Source organism: Parus major, chromosome 4A, assembly GCF_001522545.3.
Source record: "Parus major isolate Abel chromosome 4A, Parus_major1.1, whole genome shotgun sequence".
Taxonomy (NCBI): domain Eukaryota; kingdom Metazoa; phylum Chordata; class Aves; order Passeriformes; family Paridae; genus Parus; species Parus major.
Window position 1 is genome coordinate 12,155,693 of NC_031772.1, and position 6,000 is coordinate 12,161,692.

Sequence of the window (6,000 nt, forward strand, 5' to 3'; positions counted from 1 at the left end):
CTGCAAGAGAACAAGTACTGGGATGTAATGTGTTATTTTAAGTCTGTCCTTGCAATGTTAACTTATTTTTATTTCACAGTCTTTCAAGCATACCTAGATGATTTTTTAAATTGATACATATATTAATATTCTAACTGCCATTATACACCTCTGCTATAAAACATCAGGGTAGGGAAATAAGAGCATTTTCCCTGTACTCTAACAAAAGTGATGAGCAAAAATCATACAATGAGCTGCAGCATCATTACAGCCTCAAGTAAAACAGATATGCATACAGATCTTCTGCTCGAAGTTCTGACATTTAACAGCTGCCATTGCCAGACCAATGAGTTTATAATAAGAACTTTAAAAGAAATATAAATCTGTTAACATAAAAGGAAAGTCACAAGTATGCTTTTAAAAAAGATGCTCTACTGATGAAGCAGTAATGTGCTACAGGGAATCAACAGTCACATCAAAATATTGAAGGAAATCCTAGTACATTAGTTTTTGTCCTCGCTGAACAACAGCAGTATTCAAGTATAACAGATATAAGAGTCTCGGACTTAAAGTGATAACTAAGGATCCACCTTGGATCACTTTAAATCCGAGACTCTTAATTCTGTGATACTTGGTGAATCACTTTACCTCTGCCTTGGTGTCCTCGGGTGGCTTTATGATGCTTGTATCCGCAATTGCCTGGTTTATGTTACATATTAAGTTCTGCACATTTAAGACTGGCTCTGAGACCGACGGAGGGGAAGAAGACACGTGCAGTTTGTGTTGAGAAAGAGCACTCGCTCCCCCGCATCCTGCTCCTGGACTGTGTTGTCTGCAGCACTGACAGACAGTGGGACAGACCTCTCCTTTGCTTTTAGTTAGTTTTTAGCTAGCTGAGGCAGAGAAGTTCCCCAGACGGCTTTTTCCCCTTTTCCTTGGATCTGTTCAAACCTGCTCTGGACTGAAAATCCAGACAAACCCCAGGTGCTCACGCGTGTGGCACACCAGGGCCTGGGCCTTGGCACTTTCCAGTGCTGGAGGGACTGATAAGAACCTGAGCGAGCCGAGCTACATCCCATGAAAAGGACTTTTTTTTTCTGGAATTGCCATCTCATTGAATAGCGAGAGGTTTTATTGTTTAATATTATTCAAATTCTGTTAAATTAACAATTTTTTCCCACTTTTCTCCAAGGAAATCTTTTCCTGAAGCAGCTGGGGGAGGAGCCATTTGAATTTGTTTTCTGGAGAGACCCCATTTGGAGGTTCTCTCCCAAATTTGTTCTAAACCAGGACACTTGGAGATAAAGATATCTTATCTTGAAGCCTGGTGAACACACAGACATACAACAGCCGTTGATTTAGAATTAACTGTACTATAAAACCCATGCAAAAATTTTTTAAAAGAAAATAATTTCTCATTATCTAGGATTCCTTAAAACTACTTTACTGAGGTGAAAAGTACCCTTTGATTTCAGGGGCAAGTCTAAGTGCTTAGTTCTATCTAAAGCAAAAAGAAAAGGAAAACAATTCTTCACATCCTTCACATTACATGGCTATTAATCCAAATGTAAAGAAAATAAACTACACACTGACTTTTTGAAGCAGCAGCATTTGCTCTGACCTCACATCCATCCTAACCAACTCATGCACTCAAACTTTAAAAGTAATCCACTGTACAAACTGACAATCTGGCAACATGCTGGCTGAAGGAAAACACTTCCCACACTGCTTCCAGTCCCATGCCCACAGTCATCTTTCCTTGCTTGCTCTGTTCCTCCATTTCCCAACATTGCTTGTGCTGTTTATTTCCCTACTAAAAAACTGTTCAACATGTCTTTGAATTTTCTGCTACCTATTTAGGATCATCTTAAATAAGTCTCCAGACAATTGTACCATCAGGCCTTGCGCTCACATTCCTTGTAACAAAGCTCTGCAGGCTCAAGGCCTTATCCAAACCTGGCTTTGGATGTTGCCAGGGTTGGGGCACCCACAGCCCTCCTGGGCAACCTATGCCAGTATCTCACCATCCTCACAGTAAAAAAGATGCCAGCCCCAGGTCAGTCCTGACTCAGAAGCTACTCTAGGCTGTGGGAGCACAGGTCAGCAGCAGCACAGTAATCAGAAGAGAAGACAGGCTCCCTGTTTAGGGAAACAACAGCATGAAGAATTTCCACCCTGACTGCTCATTCCTAACCTCTGTCTCACACACTTGGTCAGGTAAATAATGTTATGAATACCTAGCACCCAATCGAAGCTGTATCTTGATTATAAGCGCACTTCATATGCAGTGCTAGGTAGGAACTGATAACCCTGATAAGAAGTGGGGCAGGGAAAGCAGAGCTGCTGTAGCTTATTTATGTTCGGCCCAACCATTTTTGTTGATCCCAATGCAGATCACACTAGGTACTTTCTGCAGAGAAAGAAACTGAAACCACAGCTCCTAGGCAATGCTGGCCACTGTCCAAACCTTTTTCCAAACAGTGTCTTTTAGCTCATGTCTATATAAAACAAGCAAAACCAGCTCACAGCTCCAGCGTGTCCAGGATGAAGGCAAGGTCCTCCCCATGCACCACCCACACCACAAAGCAGTCTGAGAGGGCCTTGATGCTGCTAGGCTGCCCATCCACAGGCACCACAGGTCACAGAAGAAACCTGTCACACCCCTTCAGTGTGCCTTACTTTCAGCACAACACAGGTTAGTTACCCTTAGTGAGTGGCCACAGAAGGAATAACCAATGCTGAACTCTTCATTTGTACGTGCCTACCTACAGAGCTCAATGTTTTGAAGAAAGAGACAGCTCAAGGTGCATCAACAGATTACAGACAATTCTAATTTCCCTCCCCCTCCACCAACCAAAAAAACAATGAAACAACAGCAAAGTACTAATAATCCCTATCCACTGTAAACACAGCTCTACCAACAGAGGAGAAAAACTTTCTTAAGCCTTCCCTTCCATACAGCTAGTCTATTCCAAATGGAAATGCGAAGGGCAGGAATCCCAGTTACAGGGAGGAGAGGAGGAGACTTTGGAACAAAGATGAACACCAAAGCAGTCACTCTGCATCTACTCCAGAAGGTAGTAAAATTAAACAGTGCGGACAGCTTTTGAGATAGGCCTTCCACAAAAAAGGTTGAAGATGTTGTACCATCTAAATAACAAACTAATCTAGGAATAAACAGAACAAAAGTGTAAATTCTGTTTCTCAGGAAATTGCTTTCCTCCTTCTATTCAACTTCATTCTCTTCTGAGAAAACAAATGACCTGAAGCACAGTGACCACACGCTTGAGTATACAATGAAATTCCTGTTATGATTAACTCCATGAGCTCTTTTTTAATTTAAGCAACGCCTTACTCAGAAGGGTTTTCTTATGAAAGAGCATTCATTAATTTGTCATATTAACTATCTAACTCTATTTATCATTAACTTCAATATATTTTGCATGCTTACTTGTCTCAGGCTACTGTTTGGTATCTGAGTACTAACTTAATTTACAACAGTGTAATAGGCTGTGCCTATTTTATTAGTTTTATATCATAACATCACCTGGCATATATCTGCATGCAAAGCCTTGCCTTAGTAGTTAGTTCAGAAGTGGTTTCTCTAGTTTTATAAAAGGACTCAAGCATCACCCTTGCATTAGGAGAAGGTGTGATCTGCTGAACTCTGCTAACTTATTATGCTGAAAGTTTATAGCTGCTGCTGTTGGATTATTCAATGAGCAGTGAATGGGCAGCACCATCACTGGCAGTGCATGTTCCAGAGGGCATTAAAGGTAACACATGAGCTAAGTGTGCATGAGATGCAAACACCTAAATAATGAACACCTCCTGAAACCGTCCACCATAGGAGGGTCCCAGGGGAAATTGTCTGTTTCAAGTTTATACAATTCTGTAATTTAAGACAATGATGGAAGAACTGATAAATACAAAAAAATGACAGCTATGTTAAAAATGTATTAAATAGTTTCCAAAATAACTTTTATGTGGAAATATTTAAGACTTCTGTAGAATTGTATTAAAATACAAACTTTGTATCCATGCACAAAGAGCAGAAGAAATAAAACATAAAACCAAACATCCTGTCAAGAGACTGCGGAAATTTGCTACCTTTCTTTTAATTGGGTGTAAGGACTGGAGACATTAAAATCTTAAACATATCTTAGGGAAAAAGAAAATCCATGTCTTTAATCACTGCAGTTAGTCTGAGATGACAAATTCCAAAGATTCAAAAAGCAGAAATTAAAGAAAAAACATTGTATGTTTCCAAGGTCCATCTGTAGCTTTCTTTGCTCATTTTTGCACTTGAAATTGGCAAGGTTACAATTGCGAATTTGTCTATAATAGTAAATGACAACATACATAATATTCTTATTTTTATGCAACAATCCAAGATGCAAAGAGTAACCAAGCAAGGACCAACATTATCCTTACCCTGACAATCATCTTTTACCACCATAAGGGACTTTAACTGTCCATTTATCTTCTATAAAACATTCCTTGACACCAAAGCTCTCTGTAACCTCTGTATTTACTGAACATCTTCACTGAAATATTTTGTCCTATCACTCCTTTTTTTCTGAACATAAATGTCTCACATTTAATTTTTTTCCCAAATGTTATATGCTATAAAGGTATATACTACAATTATTTCATTAAGGGACTGGGCAAACAGCAGCACTGGATCAGGAGAGGTCTGTGCAGCCAGGGCAAGGGAGTCAGGCAGTGCACATGCGCTTCTTTTCAAATAAGCTTCAGAAATCCACAAAGGGAATGTTCTAGAACACCAAAAAGCAAAATTTATCACAGAGGAACAGGACAACAAAAATATTCAGCCAGTTTCTTTCCTTTAACAGGTGGTTTTGTGACGTATAGCAGAGAAGCATGCACTGAGCAGTGAATCACCTCTCCTGATCAGAATCAGCCCATCTCCCCAGCTCAGCCTCCTCCCCTGCATCCAGGCAGGGGGCTTCAAGGGCCGGGGAGCTCCGGGGGAGGCCAGAGCGCCGCCGAAGAACCGGGAAAGGCCCCGGGCTGACCCAGGGAGCGTCCGGGAATGAGGTCCCACCCGGCGCGTTGCGAGAAAGTGGCGGGCGGCGGGTCCGGGAGCGACCGCGCTCAGCCCCGCGGGCTACGGGCGAGACGGGGAACGGCGAGAGCCGACGGCGCTGCCTTTGAGCTACGGAGAAACCCCAGAGAGGAGCCCCGGCCCAGGGCGGGGCCCGGTGCTTCTCGCCGCTAGCCCGACCCCTCCCCCCCCACCGTCGGCACTTCCAAGAGGCCTTTCCGCGCCGCCACCTATTCCGGTCAGCGGCCGAGGCAGCTCCAGCTCGCCCTTACCGGAACGCCAAGCTCCAGCGCATCCTCTTGGCGCGGCCCCCTCGAGCCACGGCTGTGGGGACGGACCTGATCCCGCGTAACCCTCGCCCTTCCCCAGCTGACCCGGCCGCCTCCGCCCCGGCGGGAGCCTCCGCGGGCCCCCGCGTCAGGGGCAGCGCCAGCCCCGCATCCCCTGTTCGTGCGCGGGGCGACCCTCCCCAGATGTTGCCGACGGGCAGCAAGGGCGGGACCAGCACTGTCCCATCCTATCTCACCCCACTCCATTCCAGCTTTCTCATCCTGTCCCTTCACCAGCCGTTCCCCCGCTCTGAGCCTGCACTCACCGTGCCCAGCCCCGGCGCTGCCGGTGGATCACAGCGCTACCGGCGGCGGTACCGGCTGCTAAAATGGCTGAGGGTGCGGGGGTGGAGCGAGCCTCGCGCCGCCGCCACTAGGGCTGCTCCATCCTCCCTCCCTCCGCCACCATGACGCGCCGAGGAGGTAGCGGGAGTGGCCGCGGACCCGAGCCTAGGGCCCCGATTAGGGCCACCGACGCATGCACTGGTGACTCCGGGGTTCGCAGGCTCGTGAGGGCACCCCCTCACGGGACCCCAGGCTTCGGGCAGAGCTCGGTTAGCGAGGTCTTTTTGCTTGGATTTTTACAGTTCCACTGAGGCTTATGAACAGGCCGCGGAGCAGGCC

The 6,000-nt window shown here is 45.5% G+C and overlaps 1 protein-coding gene across 3 annotated transcripts in view; it reads right to left on the minus strand.

Moving 5' to 3' along the window:
• Positions 1-5,717, minus strand: part of ACSL4 (acyl-CoA synthetase long chain family member 4) — a 43,085-nt gene extending 37,368 nt beyond the window's left edge. For 2 of the 3 annotated variants that reach the window (XM_015626490.1, XM_015626488.1), the window contains exon 1: positions 5,643-5,716. The gene's annotated coding sequence lies outside the window, so the exon portion shown is untranslated. Of the gene's footprint in view, positions 1-5,642 lie in introns of all 3 variants that reach the window. The other variant, XM_015626486.1, reaches the window with a different exon arrangement.
• Between the last annotated feature and the right edge of the window lie 283 nt (positions 5,718-6,000).